The sequence below is a fragment of the Saccoglossus kowalevskii genome, chromosome 3 (assembly GCF_978046115.1).
Source record: "Saccoglossus kowalevskii chromosome 3, keSacKowa6.1, whole genome shotgun sequence".
NCBI classification, from domain to species: domain Eukaryota; kingdom Metazoa; phylum Hemichordata; class Enteropneusta; family Harrimaniidae; genus Saccoglossus; species Saccoglossus kowalevskii.
This window is the reverse complement of record NC_140643.1, coordinates 27,634,217-27,659,693: the sequence shown is the minus strand read 5'-3', so window position 1 is coordinate 27,659,693 and position 25,477 is coordinate 27,634,217. Positions and strand designations below refer to the sequence as shown.

General features: G+C 30.2%; 1 long non-coding RNA gene across 1 annotated transcript in view; it reads left to right on the top strand.

Moving 5' to 3' along the window:
- The first annotated feature begins 5,052 nt into the window (after positions 1 to 5,052).
- LOC144360321 (uncharacterized) overlaps positions 5,053 to 25,477 on the top strand; it is a 29,696-nt gene continuing 9,271 nt past the window's right edge. Inside the window, exon 1 of the long non-coding RNA XR_013422202.2 lies at positions 5,053 to 5,234. This is a non-coding gene — a long non-coding RNA (uncharacterized LOC144360321). The remainder of the gene's footprint in view (positions 5,235 to 25,477) is intronic.

Below are 25,477 nucleotides of genomic sequence, written 5' to 3'. Positions count from 1 at the left end.
ACCCAATTGTACTCTCAAAAGATTTTTAAAAAATGATACCAATTCACTTTTAGAATCATTTTAATTGCTTGTTTTTATTTTTTTGGTTATGTAAATTTAAATTATAACGAATGTCTGACCTTTCTGTCTGGCGTATTCCTTTGTACATGCTAGAAGGTGAGGATGGCCCATTTCATACAAACTACCAAATACCAAAAAATGTTATTTTCATTATAGCATTAAAGGAAATTACTGTCATATTTATCATGTGTATGATGTAATAATGTTGAAGATATGGTAGCTATGGCAACAGAAGTGGAAAAACAATGATGTGATTGTCTTGTGAAAATAAGAGCAGTGTAACTTTAATTAAACTCAGATGTGATTGCTATTTTATTTTATTTTATATTTTTATTTTATTTTATATATTTTATAATTAAGCTGGTTCATGTTGCTATATAATGACTGAGACATTGAAATGGCCATATATACCATTACAAAATTATTTGCCAATTTTATCACTTGTTGGTGTATGTTATGAATTAATAAGTTTGTATATTAGTTACATGTACATCGTCTCTGTGGTGTTTGGATTTCATAGATTAATTGATTGATGAGATATTCCGCCACTAAATAATAATAATCATTCCAAAACAATTTATATTTCATACAATAATTAGTGTTACCATATTACCTTTCATTAGAAGCACATGCAAACCAAAAATTTATTGTCAACTGGGTTATTAAAATAATATTTTTTTTTGACCAGCTATGTCATTGCATAAATGCATGTGCTACTAATAGAGCAAATACAGTAATATTGATGATGATGTCAGGGATGGTGATGATGGCTGGAGGTGTAGGTGATAATGATGATGATGATGTCAGGGATGGTGATGATGGCTGGAGGTGTAGGTGATAATGATGATGATGATGTCAGGGATGGTGATGATGACTGGAGGTGTAGGTGATAATGATGATGATGATTGCAATTGATGATGTTCATGACAGAGATCATAACAGCAATTGTGTCAGGGTTATCTATTAAACCAGGGTTGAGATTGATGACAATGATGGTGATGGTATTATGGTGACAGCAGGAATGACATGTTGTTTTTCACATAGAGTTCAAATGAGTTTGTGATCAGAGCAACAGGTGTGTAATACAATGCGATAGCTGTAAACATATAAAGAAAAACTGAATACATGTCAACAGCTCATATCTTTTGATAGTGACACTAGAAGACAAATAAATATAATTATATATATCGGTACTGAGTTTACTTAGTAATGCACGTCAGAGGCATTTTTATTCACAGTTGAAAGCAAGGCGCAAGGTTTATATGCAATTCAATTTTGTTTGGTCAGCTTATTCAATGTCTGTTTGACATGAATTTTAAAGTTTCATATATATAATTTAAGTAAACAAACACTAACTAATTTAAGTACACTAACACTAACTAATTTAAGTACACTAACACTAACTAATTTAAGTACACTAACACTAACTAATTTAAGTACAGTAACATTAACTAATTTAAGTACACTAACACTAACTAATTTAAGTACACTAACATTAACTAATTTAGGTATACTGCACTAACTAATTTAAGTAAACTAACACTAACTAATTTAAGTACACTAACATTAACTAATTTAGGTATACTGCACTAACTAATTTAAGTAAACTAACACTAACTAATTTAAGTACAGTAACACTAACTAATTTAAGTACACTAACACTAACTAATTTAAGTACACTAACATTAACTAATTTAGGTATACTGCACTAACTAATTTAAGTAAACTAACACTAACTAATTTAAGTACAGTAACACTAACTAATTTAAGTACACTAACACTAACTAATTTAAGTACACTAACATTAACTAATTTAGGTATACTGCACTAACTAATTTAAGTAAACTAACACTAACTAATTTAAGTACACTAACATTAACTAATTTAAGTACACTAACACTAACTAATTTAAGTACACTAACACTAACTAATTTAAGTACACTAACACTAACTAATTTAAGTACACTAACATTAACTAATTTAGGTATACTGCACTAACTAATTTAAGTAAACTAACACTAACTAATTTAAGTACAGTAACATTAACTAATTTAAGTACACTAACACTAACTAATTTAAGTACACTAACATTAACTAATTTAGGTATACTGCACTAACTAATTTAAGTAAACTAACACTAACTAATTTATGTACACTAACATTAACTAATTTAGGTATACTGCACTAACTAATTTAAGTAAACTAACACTAACTAATTTAAGTACAGTAACACTAACTAATTTAAGTACACTAACACTAACTAATTTAAGTACACTAACATTAACTAATTTAGGTATACTGCACTAACTAATTTAAGTAAACTAACACTAACTAATTTAAGTACACTAACATTAACTAATTTAGGTATACTGCACTAACTAATTTACCGGTAAGTAAACTGACACTAACTAATTTAAGTACAGTAACACTAACTAATTTAAGTACACTAACACTAACTAATTTAAGTACACTAACATTAACTAATTTAGGTATACTGCACTAACTAATTTAAGTAAACTAACATTAACTAATTTAAGTACACTAACATTAACTAATTTAAGTATACTGCACTAACTAATTTAAGTAAACTAACACTAACTAATTTAAGTACAGTAACACTAACTAATTTAAGTACACTAACACTAACTAATTCAAGTACACTAACACTAATTTAAGTACACTAACATTAACTAATTTAGGTATACTGCACTAACTAATTTAAGTAAACTAACACTAACTAATTTAAGTACAGTAACACTAACTAATTTAAGTACACTAACACTAACTAATTCAAGTACACTAACACTAATTTAAGTACAGTAACATTAACTAATTTAAGTACACTAACATTAACTAATTTAAGTACAGTAACACTAACTAATTTAAGTACACTAACACTAACTAATTCAAGTACACTAACACTAATTTAAGTACACTAACATTAACTAATTTAGGTATACTGCACTAACTAATTTAAGTAAACTAACACTAACTAATTTAAGTACAGTAACACTAACTAATTTAAGTACACTAACACTAACTAATTCAAGTACACTAACACTAACTAATTCAAGTACACTAACACTAATTTAAGTACAGTAACATTAACTAATTTAAGTACAGTAACATTAACTAATTTAAGTACACTAACACTAACTAATTTAAGTACACTAACACTAACACTAACTAATTCAAGTACACTAACACTAATTTAAGTACACTAACATTAACTAATTTAGGTATACTGCACTAACTAATTTAAGTAATCTAACACTAACTAATTTAAGTACAGTAACACTAACTAATTTAAGTACACTAACACTAACTAATTCAAGTACACTAACACTAGTTTAAGTACAGTAACATTAACTAATTTAAGTACACTAACACTAACTAATTCAAGTACACTAACAATAACTAATTTAAGTAAACTAACACTAATTTAAGTACACTAACATTAACTAATTTAGGTATACTGCACTAACTAATTTAAGTAAACTAACACTAACTAATTTAAGTACACTAACACTAACTAATTAAGAACACTAACACTAACTAATTAAGAACACTAACACTAACTAATTAAGTACACTAACACTAACTAATTCAAGTACACTAACACTAATTTAAGTACAGTAACATTAACTAATTTAAGTACACTAACATTAACTAATTTAAGTACAGTAACACTAACTAATTTAAGTACACTAACACTAACTAATTCAAGTACACTAACACTAATTTAAGTACACTAACATTAACTAATTTAGGTATACTGCACTAACTAATTTAAGTAAACTAACACTAACTAATTTAAGTACAGTAACACTAACTAATTTATGTACACTAACACTAACTAATTCAAGTACACTAACACTAATTTAAGTACAGTAACATTAACTAATTTAAGTACACTAACACTAACTAATTCAAGTACACTAACAATAACTAATTTAAGTAAACTAACACTAATTTAAGTACACTAACATTAACTAATTTAGGTATACTGCACTAACTGATTTAAGTAAACTAACACTAACTAATTTAAGTACACTAACACTAACTAATTAAGAACACTAACACTAACTAATTAAGAACACTAACACTAACTAATTTAAGTACACTAACACTAACTAATTTAAGTAAACTAACACTAACTAATTTAAGTACACTAACACTAACTAATTAAGAACACTAACAATAACTAATTTAAGTACACTAACACTAACTAATTTAAGTACACTAACAACTTGCAATCAACTGATTATTTTCATGAATGGAAATTTTGTTGTACAATTAAAGTGCTACAGTTGACACACCGTATCACGTTCAATATGGGTCCCGTACATTGTTCACACAAAATTTTAAAATGTAAGTTACTTTTTTTTTCAAAATTCTTCTTCTGTTTTGTTGGCTTCAATAGAATTCAAAGGTTAATGATATTTGACTCCTAGTGTCTTGTCTTACATTAACTCACCCATGACAACAACAACTTACAACTAATCCATGATGGCCCTAGCACCTGAAAATTGATACATTTTAATTACACTCAAGGACTACCACTGATTATCTTTTCTGTTGTACTATATACTACACCAGCACATCAACAAAGCTAGTCCAAGGCACAGTCCCTCTATCATAGAGGGACTGTGTCCAAGGGCATTACCCTATAGCTATATGATGCATAACACATGTACTGTTCAGACAAGGATATATACAAGGCAGAATTTGATACATGAAAAAACCTGTCAACAAACAAGCTGCTCTCTGATTGGTCAGACTGTTAAATGTTAGGGTTGGGTAGCCAATCAGGTACCTCCACATTTATGCTGCTTGTAAATATGTTTTTGTACTATGGTATATGGCTGGGTCTTAGGAAAAATGACAAGTATTATAAGGCAGCCCTGGAGTTGTCTTTTTTCATCATGCACAACATTAACTGTGCTTGAGATTTATTGAGGTGATCTATACCTTCCCAGCATTCAATAGCTTTATATAAATGTCCTGCACAATTTCAAGTTATCGTCATCTCCAATTTTGCAAAAATTCTACAAAAATGTAGATCTCATCAGTGGAGTATGTACTAATTTAATACCCACATGTGTTCTCACTGAGATTACTTGTATACACTAGTAAGTTAAATAGCCAAGTGATAGTGATACACTCGTAGAAGGGTAAGTGCATGTTTCAATGTTACAGTCACTGTGTTTATGTACATTACCTTTTGGTATCTGAATTTAGGGTTATAGTGTTATTCATGAATCAATCGTGACTCAAATAATCTAAGACAAAATAATGATTAAATAAATTATAATAATATTGGTGTACAATAGGGGTTTGTAGCATAGTCTCACCATAGGAACAATACTTTGAACGACGCATATGCCACAAGTGCAATGTATTTTAGGATTATATATGCACTAATGGCAAAGAAATTAGTGTTGGGGTTGGATTGAGCAGGTGAGTAATAGTATAGTGAGTGGGTTTTGGTTAAGTTTTATCATGCTTTGGGGTTTATATTGGTTTTATTCAAAATGGCAGTGAATAACACTTTCCACACCCCTGTTCTAATAAACAAACTCAATAATAATTTATCGTTGCAGTACTGGCAAAAATACTTTATTTTAGCTGGAATTAATTTTCACTGAAAAGACTTTTAGGGTGTTTTGGATGGAGTTTATTTTCACGATTTTGATGAGTGTAAAATATAGGAAAAAAAGTATATTCACTGAAATTTACAGTATTTGTGATCCGCATTTCTTCTTGGATTATTTGAATCATAATTTTCAATTTGTAGATTTGTGATTCATAGATTTTCAGTTCGTGATTTATAAATTAAGGTAGAAGCCTACTCATATTTTTTGATAAATTTTGTCATAAATCGCATGACAATGTTCATTGGTTTATTATGTAAAATCATGAAGCTATTGTCCCATGACACCATAACATAGCATTTTATTGTGTGGTACAGTGACGTATTTTGAGAAACTTGTACTACATTTTTTCAAAAAATAGCTATTTTTAGAACAATTCCATAGAGCGCAATGTTAAACAAAAATTGCATTTTTCAACACTTTTTAAAACCCAGATTTTTGAAAAAATTCAGGAAAACAAAAAGTAGCCCATCATTAACAATATATTATTTTTTCAGCCTATGTCACCAGCCTACAATTTGAGATATGGCATAATATCTCTGCCATAGGAACCTATGGTAAAAGCACTATAATACTGCTAAAATGGCCGCTATCCACTAAAATACAACCATGATTTTCTCGAAAATTAACCTGGTGACCCCCATTTTTTTCAAAGTCAATATTCTTGTATTGCCTGGAAGTACAATATATTAAAAAATTAAGAAATTCTGGGTTTTTGAAATCATGAGTAGGCTTCTACCTTAACTCCAGCTTTTGAATTTATTGAATTGTTTGAGTAACAGTTGCTACTTACATGTATGTAGTATTTAGGACTTTTATTAGATTATGCAAGTACAATGTTTTACTATTCAAAGTATTCACCTCAACCAATCAGACAGTTCTGGAGCAAATATCATTAAGATAGAAAAAATGGAAACAAAATTGTTGGTTCACTGCAAACATTTTTAGTTCATTGTTTGCATTGTTTTCAGTGTTATTTTTATTACACAAGTTATATAGTAGAGTTTTATTTTGGATACTAAATTATTCTTGGCTTTAGTTCTTTTTTTGAGACAATATAAATTACTTTGGACAGCGTAGGAGAATGTGTACTTACTAATATTCTGAAAGCTCTTTATTTTTATATTTTCGTAATGGTAAGTTTGGGTACTCCAAACTGTAATGGGAAAATGGACTTGTTAGTTGCTTGAAAAAGTGTAAATTTATAAAATAGTATATTTGCATAAGGCGCTCACATCACTATATGGACATAACAGATAACATTATATATGTTCAAATTTACTACCTGAAAATTGAAGTGTTATATAATTCAGGTCTATAATCAAGTTGTTTAATCAGCTATGTGTGTGACTTGAACTGAACAATCAATAATGTTGAAAAGCTATTAACTAGCTGCGTCTAATTCTTTGTTAATTTTATAGGCAAATCCTAAGGCAAATGATATGGAAAGGTACATCACTATGCAATGTGAGTGCCTGATGCAAACATGTACTCAAAGCGTCATACACTCGTGTGAGTTGACACGTTGCCGGAAAACCTACATCATACAGCGAAATATCATACAGTGACATCATACAAACAAGACGTTTCGCTGCATGAAATTTTGTGACATGCAGCGAATTGCTGTATTTTGACTTTAAGGCTGATTTCATTGTGTGCATACAGTTATAACAATTAATGTTACATGTTACAATCCATGTCACATGCTGTATTGATCCCCTACTGAGACCACTCAATAGCAAATTATTCTGTAGCTTATCAAGTTATTGTTCTGCTTCTCAATCAAGGTAGCATCCTATGTGGTATACAAACTGGTATCAGCAGCTACAAATATCAAGCATCATTAACAGTATCACGAAAACAGTATACTGTCATACTATTTCGTTTTCTCTGCATTCTGCAAAAGCACACGACATTTATCGTGCTTATCACCACAATCAGTGTGAAATATCAGTTACCGGTAGTGATATTTCACACTGAACATCACTACTGTCAATGATATGCACTGTGGTCATGTGATGAAATAAAATATCAATTTATAATATAAAATGCATATGACAGTTGAACAACAGGTCACAAGTATTTTGCCTTCTTGATTATATTGTTACTGGTAACGTGATGTTGATTTATATTTTATGAATGTTTATTTGCAGTGTAGGTCATGGGTTATTCAGTTCTGCTGGTCTATCAACAGTTGTAGTTTTCATTGAATGACCTTTCAACTCATGGTCATTCACCTGCAACCATTTAAGTCACACTTATGAGGCAGAAATGAAAAAACATAACTTTACATAAAATTTCGAATTATCTGATATTGATAGAGAAATGCACAATACTATAAACACACTTGTGTTATACCCAGGCTGGTAATGCTTTTATGATGGACAGAATAAGCCATATAGCTGATATGCACTTCTAATAGAGCAAATACAGTGATAGGTTGGTGATATAATTGGAATAATTAAAACACTCAGCTAATAGAGCAAATACAGTGATAGGTTGGTGATATAATTGGAATAATTAAAACACTCAGCTAATAGACCAAATACAGTGATAGGTTGGTGATATATTTGGAATAATTAAAACACTCAGCTAATAGACCAAATACAGTGATAGGTTGGTGATATAATTGGAATAATTAAAACACTCAGCTAATAGACCAAATACAGTGATAGGTTGGTGATATAATTGGAATAATTAAAACACTCAGCTAATAGACCAAATACAGTGATAGGTTGGTGATATAATTGGAATAATTAAAACACTCAGCTAATAGAGCAAATACAGTGATAGGTTGGTGATATAATTGGAATAATTAAACACTCAGCTAATAGACCAAATACAGTGATAGGTTGGTAATATAATTGGAATAATTAAAACACTCAGCTAATAGACCAAATACAGTGATAGGTTGGTGATATAATTGGAATAATTAAAACACTCAGCTAATAGACCAAATACAGTGATAGGTTGGTGATATAATTGGAATAATTAAAACACTCAGGTAATAGACCAAATACAGTGATAGGTTGGTGATATAATTGGAATAATTAAAACACTCAGGTAATAGACCAAATACAGTGATAGGTTGGTGATATAATTGGAATAATTAAAACACTCAGGTAATAGACCAAATACAGTGATAGGTTGGTGATATAATTGGAATAATTAAAACACTCAGCTAATAGACCAAATACAGTGATAGGTTGGTGATATAATTGGAATAATTAAAACACTCAGGTAATAGACCAAATACAGTGATAGGTTGGTGATATAATTGGAATAATTAAAACACTCAGCTAATAGACCAAATACAGTGATAGGTTGGTGATATAATTGGAATAATTAAAACACTCAGGTAGTAGACCAAATACAGTGATAGGTTGGTGATATAATTGGAATAATTAAAACACTCAGCTAATAGACCAAATACAGTGATAGGTTGGTGATATAATTGGAATAATTAAAACACTCAGGTAATAGAGCAAATACAGTGATAGGTTGGTGATATAATTGGAATAATTAAAACACTCAGCTAATAGACCAAATACAGTGATAGGTTGGTGATATAATTGGAATAATTAAAACACTCAGCTAATAGACCAAATACAGTAATAGGTTGGTGATATAATTGGAATAATTAAAACACTCAGCTAATAGACCAAATACAGTGATAGGTTGGTGATATAATTGGAATAATTAAAACACTAAGCTAATAGACCAAATACAGTGATAGGTTGGTGATATAATTGGAATAATTAAAACACTCAGGTAATAGACCAAATACAGTGATAGGTTGGTGATATAATTGGAATAATTAAAACACTCAGGTAATAGACCAAATACAGTGATAGGTTGGTGATATAATTGGAATAATTAAAACACTCAGCTAATAGACCAAATACAGTGATAGGTTGGTGATATAATTGGAATAATTAAAACACTCAGGTAATAGAGCAAATACAGTGATAGGTTGGTGATATAATTGGAATAATTAAAACACTCAGCTAATAGACCAAATACAGTGATAGGTTGGTGATATAATTGGAATAATTAAAACACTCAGCTAATAGACCAAATACAGTGATAGGTTGGTGATATAATTGGAATAATTAAAACACTCAGGTAATAGACCAAATACAGTGATAGGTTGGTGATATAATTGGAATAATTAAAACACTCAGCTAATAGACCAAATACAGTGATAGGTTGGTGATATAATTGGAATAATTAAAACACTCAGCTAATAGACCAAATACAGTGATAGGTTGGTGATATAATTGGAATAATTAAAACACTCAGCTAATAGACCAAATACAGTGATAGGTTGGTGATATAATTGGAATAATTAAAACACTCAGCTAATAGACCAAATACAGTGATAGGTTGGTGATATAATTGGAATAATTAAAACACTCAGCTAATAGACCAAATACAGTGATAGGTTGGTGATATAATTGGAATAATTAAAACACTCAGCTAATAGACCAAATACAGTGATAGGTTGGTGATATAATTGGAATAATTAAAACACTCAGCTAATAGACCAAATACAGTGATAGGTTGGTGATATAATTGGAATAATTAAAACACTCAGCTAATAGACCAAATACAGTGATAGGTTGGTGATATAATTGGAATAATTAAAACACTCAGCTAATAGACCAAATACAGTGATAGGTTGGTGATATAAATGGAATAATTAAAACACTCAGCTAATAGACCAAATACAGTGATAGGTTGGTGATATAATTGGAATAATTAAAACACTCAGCTAATAGACCAAATACAGTGATAGGTTGGTGATATAATTGGAATAATTAAAACACTCAGGTAATAGACCAAATACAGTGATAGGTTGGTGATATAATTGGAATAATTAAAACACTCAGCTAATAGACCAAATACAGTGATAGGTTGGTAATATAATTGGAATAATTAAAACACTCAGCTAATAGACCAAATACAGTGATAGGTTGGTGATATAATTGTAATAATTAAAACACTCAGGTAATAGACCAAATACAGTGATAGGTTGGTGATATAATTGGAATAATTAAAACACTCAGCTAATAGACCAAATACAGTGATAGGTTGGTGATATAATTGGAATAATTAAAACACTCAGCTAATAGACCAAATACAGTGATAGGTTGGTGATATAATTGGAATAATTAAAACACTCAGCTAATAGACCAAATACAGTGATAGGTTGGTGATATAATTGGAATAATTAAAACACTCAGCTAATAGACCAAATACAGTGATGGGTTGGTGATATAATTGGAATAATTAAAACACTCAGCTAATAGACCAAATACAGTGATAGGTTGGTGATATAATTGGAATAATTAAAACACTCAGGTAATAGAGCAAATACAGTGATAGGTTGGTGATATAATTGGAATAATTAAAACACTCAGCTAATAGACCAAATACAGTGATAGGTTGGTGATATAATTGGAATAATTAAAACACTCAGGTAATAGACCAAATACAGTGATAGGTTGGTGATATAATTGGAATAATTAAAACACTCAGCTAATAGACCAAATACAGTGATAGGTTGGTGATATAATTGGAATAATTAAAACACTCAGGTAATAGACCAAATACAGTGATAGGTTGGTGATATAATTGGAATAATTAAAACACTCAGGTAATAGAGCAAATACAGTGATAGGTTGGTGATATAATTGGAATAATTAAAACACTCAGCTAATAGACCAAATACAGTGATAGGTTGGTGATATAATTGGAATAATTAAAACACTCAGCTAATAGACCAAATACAGTGATAGGTTGGTGATATAATTGGAATAATTAAAACACTCAGCTAATAGACCAAATACAGTGATAGGTTGGTGATATAATTGGAATAATTAAAACACTCAGGTAATAGACCAAATACAGTGATAGGTTGGTGATATAATTGGAATAATTAAAACACTCAGCTAATAGACCAAATACAGTGATAGGTTGGTGATATAATTGGAATAATTAAAACACTCAGGTAATAGACCAAATACAGTGATAGGTTGGTGATATAATTGGAATAATTAAAACACTCAGGTAATAGACCAAATACAGTGATAGGTTGGTGATATAATTGGAATAATTAAAACACTCAGGTAATAGACCAAATACAGTGATAGGTTGGTGATATAATTGGAATAATTAAAACACTCAGCTAATAGACCAAATACAGTGATAGGTTGGTGATATAATTGGAATAATTAAAACACTCAGCTAATAGACCAAATACAGTGATAGGTTGGTGATATAATTGGAATAATTAAAACACTCAGCTAATAGACCAAATACAGTGATAGGTTGGTGATATAATTGGAATAATTAAAACACTCAGGTAATAGACCAAATACAGTGATAGGTTGGTGATATAATTGGAATAATTAAAACACTCAGGTAATAGACCAAATACAGTGATAGGTTGGTGATATAATTGGAATAATTAAAACACTCAGCTAATAGACCAAATACAGTGATAGGTTGGTGATATAATTGGAATAATTAAAACACTCAGGTAATAGACCAAATACAGTGATAGGTTGGTGATATAATTGGAATAATTAAAACACTCAGCTAATAGACCAAATACAGTGATAGGTTGGTGATATAATTGGAATAATTAAAACACTCAGCTAATAGACCAAATACAGTGATAGGTTGGTGATATAATTGGAATAATTAAAACACTCAGCTAATAGACCAAATACAGTGATAGGTTGGTGATATAATTGGAATAATTAAAACACTCAGCTAATAGACCAAATACAGTGATAGGTTGGTGATATAATTGGAATAATTAAAACACTCAGCTAATAGACCAAATACAGTGATAGGTTGGTGATATAATTAGAATAATTAAAACACTCAGCTAATAGACCAAATACAGTGATAGGTTGGTGATATAATTGGAATAATTAAAACACTCAGCTAATAGACCAAATACAGTGATAGGTTGGTGATATAATTGGAATAATTAAAACACTCAGCTAATAGACCAAATACAGTGATAGGTTGGTGATATAATTGGAATAATTAAAACACTCAGCTAATAGACCAAATACAGTGATAGGTTGGTGATATAATTGGAATAATTAAAACACTCAGCTAATAGACCAAATACAGTGATAGGTTGGTGATATAATTGGAATAATTAAAACACTCAGCTAATAGACCAAATACAGTGATAGGTTGGTGATATAATTGGAATAATTAAAACACTCAGCTGATAGACCAAATACAGTAAACCTAAGGCTTTCATAATGAAAAGTGATATTTTATGCAGCATGTTGGTTTTGCAGGTGTCTGGATATAGAGTATGTGTTACTATAATCCATGTGTTACCCCCATGTGGCACGCTTAATCCAGACACACACACTATCTGTCTCTCTCAAGTTAACACTGTTCCAATTGATGACTGTTGATTTGAGTCTTGAATATGAAAGTTATATACCAGAATAATAATATTTGCAAATATATTGTTGTGTTAGGATGATGGAAAATTTTAATTATTCTAAAATAGTGACCTGCCGTGGATGTGATTTGTCTAAATTGGCCCCTGGAAAGCAATAGTATATCAAAGTAATAATGCAATAGCTAGCTTAAATTCTTTTGAAAAAAAAATGATTAACTCTACAGACTGTGTTCAACAGATTTCATGAAAAATCCAAAATTAAAATGATGTTTAAAGCAGACTAGAACTATAAAAATAATAAAATACTTTATTTCAGCTGGAATTGGATTTTATTGAAAAGACTTTTTGGGTATGAAGTTTATTTTTGATGAGTTTAATGTAAAATATAGTATTTTCACAAGATTTTCTTAAAACTGAATCATCCCTTCAGTGAAAATACTGTAAATTTTTTTTTGCCTAGTTTAAGATATTTTTTCATTTTCTTTGTTTGTTATACTTTGTGAAAATATTACAATTAATAGTATTAAGAAAATAGTCTGAGAGAAATTACTATGGATGTCATCTTCTTTCAGATTCTCTATCAAATAAGATAATACTCATATATTGCTTAACTGCAAATTATATGAAAATGAAGGAAACCAACTAAAAAAGTCAAAAATGTCACTCCCAAACATGACAGATGAAGAAAAAATGATAGCTATGATGAACAACAATGAAAATAAAACAATTATAAAACTAGCTAAATACATATACGAATGTTTCAAAATTAGAGAAAATAACAAAAGCCCTCATTCTCATCCAAATGAACAACATTATTAATATCAAGGCATATCTGCAAGGTTTTTTTATTTTTTTATTTTTTCTGTTATCATCATTTTTATGATATTTTATCTTATCGTCTTTTTTGTTTTTTTCTTTCATCCACACTTTATTGTAATTTAACTCAAGATCCTATAAAGGATACGATATCAATAAAGTTTATTATTATTATTATTATTATTATTATTATTATATCAAACAAAATCTGTTTATCTCAATATGCAATATGTACTTGCCTCTCAGTTGATAATATGGATTCATCTTATTAATGAATTTACACATCTCATTTTGATGTTTTATGTATCTCATTTGAATAGTGTGTGCATCTCATTTGAATAATTTATGCATTTTATCCAAATGTTTTACACATCTCATTCGAATGCTTTATGCACCTCATTGGAATAATTTAAACATCTTTTTTGAATATTGTCATGCATGCATATTTAATAGCAATGGTCTCCTGCAAATTGACCAATCAGAGAAAAGTCGATTACTAAATTGTCCATTTCAACTTTGTGTGGTTATAATTACCCAGACCTTTATCATGTCGAAGTGTGTTAGTAATGTTTATTTAGAGGAAACAGAATAGGACTGAGGAAATTGATGTTCAAAAGGTTTGAAATGCCAAAAGTCATTGATTGATATATTGCCCCTGGTAGTTTATCTTCTGTCTCTCATGTGGTAATAGAGCATTCACCTGTGATACTAGCGTAAACAAATCATCATCTTACCGTTTAGGTGACGTACATTAGAATTGTTTTTCAGTTATTTCCTCCTGGGGAGTCGTCTCCTCAACAAGCCAGTCTGTGCCTGTTCAGTCTGTTGATGATGACGCTGTAATCTCTATCCCACAAAAGAGTCCATTATCAGATTATCATTCCTCTAAACGGACTTGGAAAATGAATAATGCATATGAACAAAAAAGATTTTTCAGGACACAGAATCCTAAAATTAGAAAAAAAAAGCACCATTTATTTCGTAGACAAAATTCAGGGGCTATACCATGTAATCACATGATGATGTCATGTGACACTTACCCCTGGTATGATAATAGCATACAAATTGAAATTTTGATAAATTTATTTTTGAACTTTCTTGTGTTGTTTGTATAATGAGCATGATCATTGTCATGTTTTACCCCTTGTGATAACCCATAGGTCATTTTAGCACATTTTGATTAAATTTTATGACAATAAAATGAAAAAACAAAATTCATTTAATAGGACATTGATTGTGAAGCAATATTTATCTACTTGAAATAAGAATGTTTAATTGCCTTTTTCATATAATTGTATTTGTCATTTCTTTAACATAATAGGTCACTGGTAGCCTAGTAGTTGTCGCATCAAACTCATGGCCGGTAGACCCAAGTTTAAATCCTACCTTAGGCTGAACATCAAAAGGGTCGACCCCTACCCTGGGTGAGTGTGCCACAGACTCAATGGGAAGGCCAATTCCACAAATCACTAATGAATGCGACTTTGGGGTAACCTTAGTTAACGTCTGCAGGTGCTTGTGTTTGACCGAGCCTGGTTGACGCCAGGATAGTGCATTAAAATTGCCATTTGCTAGAGAGATGGTCACACAGCCCTGTCATGTAGTCCCAAACATGAATATGACTTCTGTGGCAGAAATGCACTATGTGTCAGCACTAGCACTTGCAATTTGCACATACAAAAAAAAATTCAGGAGAGACAATGGCCGAACTGTCGCCTGGCACAAAAAAAAAATAAATAAATAAATAATTGGTATTGTAAAAAAGGTCTCTCTTTAAATATTGAAAACAATAAAACTATGAGCTTACATGGCACCTTCTCAGTCCATCTCTTGCTCAATCCTGGTGAAAAAAGCTAATTGATTGTCAATCAAATATTACCCAGAACACTTTTGGCCACTCGGGAATGAATGTAACATCGCGCAAGTTTTTAATTTTACCCGAGTGAGCATTTTATCTGGTGATTAAAACCTAATTTGTCTAATAAATAAATCTATTTTTCTAATATTGTAGTATGTTATGATAATAACATAAAACAAGGCCTCTCTTTAAATATGATAATGAATTTTGATGCTTTTACATTGTTTATATGATATTTTGTAGCCCTCTAGTGTTGAAATCAGGCGAGGCTTGCTTTGTCAATTTCTTACACAATGTACATGTTTTCTGTTTTCAGAACTTGATATTTTTTTGAAAAATGTATCATCAAAAAACACAGAATTACAGGTTCAGATCATGTAGAAATAATGCACTGAATTCATTTAATCCATTTATCAGATTTCTTATAATTAACCAGTATCATTTTTTTGGTATTTTATCAAACATTTTGATCAAGACATCAAAAAAAATTAGAGAAAAATACACAGAAATTAACAAAAAGATGTCTTTCAAAGTTTATGTCTGGTTATAAGAAATAGAATGATCTTAGCTTAGCTCAAAATATGAAAATAATATAAATGGTAGTGAAGTAGTTTCAATGATATTGATTATTGCATTTAAGTTTCAATATCAGTCGACCATTGCTGTTTGCCCCCCCCCCCCCAATAGATTCTGTTTATTTTGTTTTCCAATATTTTGTGTGCATGTTTTTGTTTTGTTTTTGAGCTTTTCTTTAAATTTTTTATGGAAATATAATTTTTTGGGGGTAAAATTTGGACATAATACCTAAAAAAAAATGCTGTGCACACATATTTCAGGACTAGATATATGAATATTCCAACCTTGCTCTTTGTAATTACACTCACCATCATATCCACTACACATTGTCCTCACAGTGTGATGCTTCATCACCATTTAAAAGGGTTCATGAACAGTCAGTGACCTGCTGGACAAAAATATATACCTCAGTCTGAATTATGAATTGTTCTATTAATACCAAACTATGTAACAGTTTCGTCTTCACCCGCAGTTTGCGGAATGCCTGAAATTTCATTTATTTATTAACACTTACTCACTCCCCAGCAAAGGTTACAGAAAATTATAAAAGTAAACAGTATTAATACACTAATAAGGAAGTAATAAAAAAAATATTAATGAATATTAATGGCGAAAAATAATAATAAATAAACTCCTTCTAAAAGAAAGATGTATATTAATCCCAAATTTGTTGTCTAATTTCAAAGCACTTGTTGATATACTGTGCTACCAGGATGACAATACTATCATTATTTAACAGTGCAGTGAACTGTTCTTCACGAGGCAGGTTGTGAAAGGAGTCAATCATATCAGCCGCTGTATCAAACAGAACACTGCGTCTGTCACTCCACCATAAAATGAAATTCATTTTCAATGGTACCTTGGTTACGCATGTCACAAACCCTGTACTGTGGTGAGTGGTGAATCAGATCGTGTGCATCTGTATCAAATTTCTTCTTTGCGATTCTGTTGTAAAGTTTAAACTGTTACTAAAATAAAATAATGATTAGAAATAATGGCTTTCAGTGGAATTATGAAAATAATTCTATTGTTGTGTTTTGTGAATGTCAAGAAAAATTTTTTAGATGCCAAATGTTTGACACTTAGAAGTCTGACATTTGACCTTTGTGTATCATTTACAAATTGTTCTTCTAAAATAAGTCAGTGGAATAGTTCTTCTGAACAATTTAAATTTATTTTTAATGATACAGTCCATGTACTTTAAAAAAACACAAAGTGAACATATAGACAGAAACATCAGCGACTATTTACCATGCACTTTTTCTATGATTTGTTTTCCTTCATTCGGTTAATTCCTTTACATCACATAAAAAAAAAAAATTCATGGAATTGTTACAGAATGAAAACATTATTATACCAGTAGCACAGTTCATAAGTAAAAGCTTTGAAGTCAGAAAGCAGGGTCTTACTTGACATCTTAATGCCTGCTGTCAATTTTATATTAGATTGTATTTTAGAGATTTTGTATTATTTAGTAATTTAGTGATTGTATTTGTTATTTAGTATATTGTGTTTGTTTGTTTTTTTATATATATATATTTCTCCTTGTACTTTGTGACCATTTTCTTTCCCTCCGGGGATTGTGTAAGAGTCAATAAGTAAATAAATAAATATATAATCCATGTATGCAGATAGGTAACAAAATCTGACATATGTTGTGGTCTTTGCCAACTTCACTAATATTGAATATTGAGTTGAATAGTATTAGTGTATATAGTCCAGCTGACACAGACTAACTTTCTGCCATAATACATAAAGTACATTGACATTAACGATTATCATGTGACTGCACTAAGAATACCAGGTTAGAGTTCAATAAAAGCCAGCATGGGTTTCAGGAATAATTCTTGAACTCCACAAGGCTATAAAGTCAACTATTGGTCAAGCTGTGTCAGGGCTGTCATGTACTATTCTATGGTTGATAGTTTTTATTATACTTTGGTGGACATGTTTGGAGATATATCATCTTTTTTGCACCATACCACTGATCAAGGCTTGGAATAATTAGATACAACTATAGCAAAAAAATAAATATTGATGGTTGTGGATTATTAATAATAATAATAATAATAACTTTATTGCATCCTTAGAAATACAATGTTTCTACCAGTTAATAGCAATAAAGATTAGTTGTGATAACTACTACTACAAAAAGAAAGTTAGTTGTTAAAAAAGATAAAGCAAGTGTTACATATCAAATGGCATTTTTATTTCTTGATTGAAATGCATTATGAATATAGTTGCCAATCTTTTTTATTATTACATCATCTTTTGAAGTCATCAAGAAATTAAATTTCTGGAGATCATCCTGGGTTTCTTGTGGAAATATAATGTCTTGTATGATTTGTTGGCGTATTACTTTATATTGTGGACATTTCATAACAAAGTGCAGTTCGTCTTCTATTTCATTCTGTGAACATTGTTTGCAAATTCTATTTTCAGTAGGTATTTTTGGTTGCATATGTCTCCCTTTTTCTATTGCTAAAATGTGATTACTAGTTCGAAATTTTGTCATTGAAATTCTTTGTTTCAAATTTAGCACATCTAAGTATTTTTCAAAATTATAAGAGTCTTTGAATTTTTCATAAGTTCTCAGCTTTGTTTTTTCAGTTATATTTTTTCTCCAGAAATTTATGTATTTTTGTTTGACAACTTTGCCAATTTGCTGTATATGTTTTGTTAACCAATCATTCTGTTGTTCTCGTGAAAAGTTCATGTTGTTCATCATTTTTTGTATTGAAGAGTACCATTGTAAATTGGATTTCTTTTGTTCAAGGTATGCTTGTTTTGTGATATTATTGTCTGGTAATTTACTGATACGAGTCCAGTATTTTATTAAATTGATCTGAATATCTACTAAGAGTGGGAATTCTCCTACTTCGGCTCTGCATGCAATGTTTGCCACAAATTTGTTCAGTCCTAGTAGTTGTTTGTAAAAATTCAATTGTGTTTTTTCTGTTATTGTTTTGTCCCATTTGTTGTAATCTTGAATTTCATGGCCCCAGATTTCAGACCCGTACAATAATATTGGTTGAATACACCTTTTAAAAAGATGGATGAAAGTTCTACAATTTGTTTCTGACCGATGTTGCCCGACAATGTTTTTCAAGTCAGTTTCATAAAAATGCAGTGAATGCATTCATTTTTACCAAAGATTCCAGTTTGTAACATGCTGTTGCAATAAAATGTATCACATTTTATGTGTGTTTATTGTCGTGCTGTTGCAGCTTTTGAGTGGGTAGTGCTTGAATAAATAAACAATTTTGTTTTTACAAAAAAACTTTCTTTGATAAATATATGAAATCTGAATCGTCTGCTACTCATGCAAGTTGAAGTAAAGTTGACTTCTAATGATTGATCTTCTTTATCATAATTTGTAACAGTATTTGTAACAAAATAGTTTTAGTACAATGTACAATATGGTCCAGCTGACACATACTTAAACTTTTTGCCATTATACCTAAAGTACATTGACATCAAAAATCATGTGACTGCACTAATAAACATCTTTACTTTCATCAGTTTGTGTGAAATCTGTATTTGAAGTACCCCTTTCATTTGTAAGTGCATGTTCCAATTCCTGGAACAAAAAAAAAATGCTTTTTACAAAGAATGGACATGGACACAGTCAGCTGATGACAAAATTTATGCAATTAATTTTATCTTGAACAAAGTTGAAATCTATAAGAAAGAGACAAGTTGAGAATTTTTTTTTTCAGATTCCTGCAAACCAGGGGGAAAAAAATCACAAACTTTCACAGCCATCCACTAAGCCATCTACTATTGGATTTCAACCACATTCAGCATTCTTTTGTGAAACATCTTTGAACACTTTCCCATGCACAGTTTTACAGTGTGTTGTCTACCTTCCTTTACTGTAGATAACTTCTAGCAAAAATAATATGAAACATTGAAAATTAGACTTTGATAGTACCGGTTTATGTATTAGTAGTAAAAAAAAATCCCAAAATCTGTGCATATTAATTAGCCTACTTTGCACAAAATTTGGATTGCATTTTTACCTGATTACAGTACTTAGGTTAAAAAATAACCAACTCACTTCTAGACGACAGATTAAGCTTCTAGATTAAAATAAAACCTATGAAAAGAATCAGACACTGTGATCTTTTGTAACTTCTTTTATGTGCAATGCATGGAATGGCAAATATTCAACTAACTGGTGGCACTGTTTCCTAAATTGGCACATGAACCATTTATAGTTCATTCACTAACTGTGTCTTTTTAACAAGGTTATTTTGATTCTGTGTTTGTGTTCGCACATGCATTGTTTTGTGTATGATTCAAATATACCAGGTAATATCCTGTTCTATTTTCATAACATAGTATGTGAAGTGACCTTTTACAGGCATCATAATGGCATTAATGCAGATAATAGGTGATCTCAAATTTGAGGTGTCAATTTAATTGAAATTATACACATCAGCTACTGCTCAATACTCATACTGCTCATTAAGTCTTGATTTTATCTGTTTTTTATTTGATTAATCTTCTTAACTGTTTGAAATTTAATGTATATTTCTATCATTTTTTTTAATTTTGTTCCTTATAGATATAATTTCAAGTTCTTGAAAAAATATATCTGTGATTTTTGGAAAGTGACAAAAATTACATAAATATGATATTTGTATAAATATATAAATTATTTCCTGAAATTTATCAAATGAATGTTACCTAAGAAGTGTATCATTATTATTTTTGTATAATATTTACTGAAAGCAGTCTATTAAAATTCAGTTTTTCACTTAAATATTAATAACTCTCACTTGTTGAAACATGCACCTTTCACCTAATTGCAATATACACAGATAAATTGCTTTAATTAATTGCAATATGTGTGTACAGTATTTATTTTCAAGCAAGTCAGCCACTGGTCAATGACCGGCCAACGGGGTGATATATGTATGTCAATACAAACATGAATTTACAGTGGTTGTGCTACTTTACTATGTATTTTTCATTTCCATTTTAATTTCCAAATCATTTATTTTATGGTTTATTTTATGAACTTAAAACTGATTGCTTTTGATTATTATTATCTAACATATGCATCATTTTAATCTCAATTACTAGTCTGTATATCCTACTTCAAGTTGTACTCTTGCATTATTGGACATGACATATTATGGGACTGCAGACATTTTGTGCAGAATGATATGGACATATTGAGTTGAAAAAATTAATATTTCCTGAAATGACCCAGAAAATGAGGTTCATGTCATGTCAGGCTGGGAATTTATAATAATAAAAAAAAACATCTATATTTTAATTAGGATTAACATTAATTCTGATAGTGAACTGAATTATATAAACCCTTAACAAGTATCACATTGACGTATGCAAGACATGGGAAAATATTCCGTCTCCAACATCAGCTCACCAGGCAGCCATTAGGTGTTACTAGAGGCAAAGGGCAGGAAATACCTACTAAGTGGTCTGTACAAGGAAGTAAAATAGATCATCAATCATTACCAATAATTAAATTCTGTGAAGAATACTTCAACCCAAGCTTGTACATTTATTTTTTAATTTGCTTGTGCATCATGTACGTCTTCGTCTAAACCAATGCGGGACAACATGGCTTCGGTTTTTGATGCATTGACATGAGTGGATCTAGATGGAAATTTGTTCACTTCATTAACTTCTGAATCTATCTGTGTGTCTCTTCATGAATATGCAAATTAGCTCATCAATTTCTAACACACTATTTGCATTCACATTAAATTTTCCTCTTCATTGGAAATCAAAAAATTTAACAACAAAGACAATGTTGAAGATTTTGACATGTTTTTTCATACACCCTAATATTTTTAGATCATAAATAATGTGCATATTTTTAGTGAACATTTGTGACTCTTAATTGTAAAGTATTAGCTCTAAGTGGAAATCAATGATGTTGCAACTCATTTTGTAAAACTATGTGTTTTTTTTCCCAGAGACGTAACATTTCTCCTGAACTTGCAGATTTTATGAAAATTGTTATTTTAATAATTTTTTGACGGGGGTGCTAGACTAAGCACCCAACCCTTAAAAAAATATGATTTTCAGAGTTGAATACCCTAGGCGCTAAAGCCAACTAGCACAGTATGTATGTTTGTTCTGTCTTTGTTTGTATCTATGTTTGTTCACAGTCCCTCAATACTGTGGAGTGCCTGTTATTTGTTACAACTGAGATGATGCAATAATTACTGTGGAATACTTTATTTTCGCTGGAATTAATTTTCGCTGAAAAGGCTTTTTGGGTGTTTTGTATGGAATTTATTTTAAAGTATATTCGCTGGATTTTATTTTCACGGAATCATCCCTCCAGCAAAAATAGCCAAAATAAAATTCCAAGCGAAAATTAAGTATTCTACAGTAATATGCAAATTAGGTCTCTTTAATGAGATTTGCAATTTATTAAACTGATGATTATTCACTTTTCAACAAACAACAGAATTCTATATGCTAGTGTGTGGTCTTTAACATTAAATACACAGCAGGGAGTGTTCATTGCAAAATTGATTGTTGCTTTATCTGTTTCTTTGTGGATGAAAACAAATGACCCTCTCTATTATTGATTGGAGGGCGATGATCTAAGTTTGCTTCTCGCTGAATTTGAAATGGGTCCCTGGATGCAACCTATACAATGCACAATGTTTACACAAAATTTTAACACGTGTTGCACAATAGTCCCATTAGTTTCTGGGTATTTGACTATTTCTACTATTTTGATATTTCAATCATCTCTATACTGTTTGCTGGTATGTGGTACTGTACTGTAAAGTACACACAAACCTTGGTGCAGTCACTCGGAATGGGTGTGGTCACACAAACCTGGGTGCAGTCACTCGGAATGGGTGTGGTCAGAAAACTGATGCATTCTTAAAGACAATGAAAAAATCAGCTTTTCACTGAGAATCATAATGACTTGGCTTTTACATGAACTTGTAAATAACAGTGCTTGGCACTTTGACTTGTTTTGTGCTTGACTTTTTATGAAATTCACTACTCACAAACACCTACATCTTGACACGAACTGCACTTTTACAAATATATTCACTAAATACAAATAACTCAAATAAATAAGAATTTTGGCACTTTTGCTTTTTTTTGTCATTTTAACAATGTATTGTGGATAAACTGATTACATACACTGTACTACTATAAATGCATTAATTATTCACTAGGTTTTAATTTCAGTATTTTCACTGATAAATAAAATCCGCTATTAAAAGTAAGTATACATGAACATGTAAAATAACAATAAAACTCATTGTTTGCTTGACAAATTCTTGAAAAATAAAAACACAGTCAATATGCTCAAAATATCAAAGTAGTGAAATTAAATGTCAGTGAAAATAAATCATTTCACAGTAATATAAGCAAAAGGGTATTACAGTAAATTGCATAATGATTTAGATATAGTTGCACAAATTATGATTTATGTTGTCACTTCCTCATGCTTCAGTATAAAATATTGAAATGGTAAATACCATTAGATTTTAGAAAGTTTTTTTCTTTTGATATATTATGCGTTCACATCTATGTATATTATTATTGTTAATAATAATAATATGAGGTTATTATGAGAATACATCAAAGTATGCGCGAAGACAGTATAGCAGGAGTATCAACTGACGCGCAGCGGAGGTCGATGCAATAGTGTACTGTCTGAGTCACTGTACTGTCTTATTATTATACATCTTTTCCTTTCAAGGATACACCATGGGAATGCCGAAATCCAAAAATATTTAGAACAGAATCAGGAAGCTTCTTTGTGTGGAGTCCGGTCAAAGTTTGTTGGCAGCCATGTTTGTTTTTATTATTAGAGGACACTTACGCACATAATCATTCCATATTTGAAATTCGCATTTCCTAATATGGTAGGATGAAAATACCCTATAAATACCGCAAAATTACGGCACGCTGTAACTTATGCCGTTATGGTGACAGATGTATATATATTTTATTATTTAGGTACTGTCTGTCATCCCAAACACAATGTTAGATCTCAGTTTTCTTTTTTGTCCTTATTGTGTGTTTTATTTTTGACTTCTGTGTGCAAAGCTGACAATGGCTTTTCAGTCAGAATATACCTATCTGTGTCTGTGTTGCTGATATCTCGAGAACTAGCTATTTTGTTGTCACAATCTTCTGAAGGAAATTGCAGACTATAAACAGGATTTTGCGAATTTGTGATGAAAAGAGGGAACTGGGTGTGAAAGGATAAGAGGCTAATCTTAAATTTTAATTGATTTTAAATATTCCTCATATTGTAGAAGTACTTAGTAATAGATTTTGAGCATTTCAAATTAAATGCAAAATACAATGACAAAAGGGATTGGCCTGGTTGCGAAACACTTTTAATTTACCATTTTTAATGATTTAATATTTCAGATACCACTAATGACGAATCATCCATAACCATGGAAACATTATGCTAATTATGCCATCAAATTGGGTCAGAAATTGCAATAAACCTGTTTTTCAAATGTTCTCGGACAATGACTTGTGTATTGCACATTTGACTATAAATTAGAGTAATAACCCTATTGGTAGCATATTTTTTGATATTGAGTACGCAAATTATGATCGATAATCGCCTTTTCTAAAATTATCAGGTCACTGATCGAATGTTTACAAAAATTGTTCAATGATACAATATCATTATACAAACATGTACATATTATTATTCTATGAATTGAAATGTAATTCACAATAAATAATTGTACTGCTTTGTATACATACATTAAACCTTTCTCATTATGTGTAATGTATAAATGTAATCTTTCTCTCCCCAAAGTTAAGAAAAGATGTGGTAAATTTTCTATAAAATATATTTGCCCGAAAATATGGAACAAAATTCCGACTCATTGTATACATAGTTAACTTAGAGTTTTCTTGTACATAAAATGTATATACATATCTACATATATATATCTATATATATCTATATATATCTATATATATATATATATATATATATATTTTTTTTTTTTTTTTTTTTTTTTTTCGCTATTTCTTCGACTAGCCCTAATAATTAATTATTATGACTATTTATTTAAGAAGATG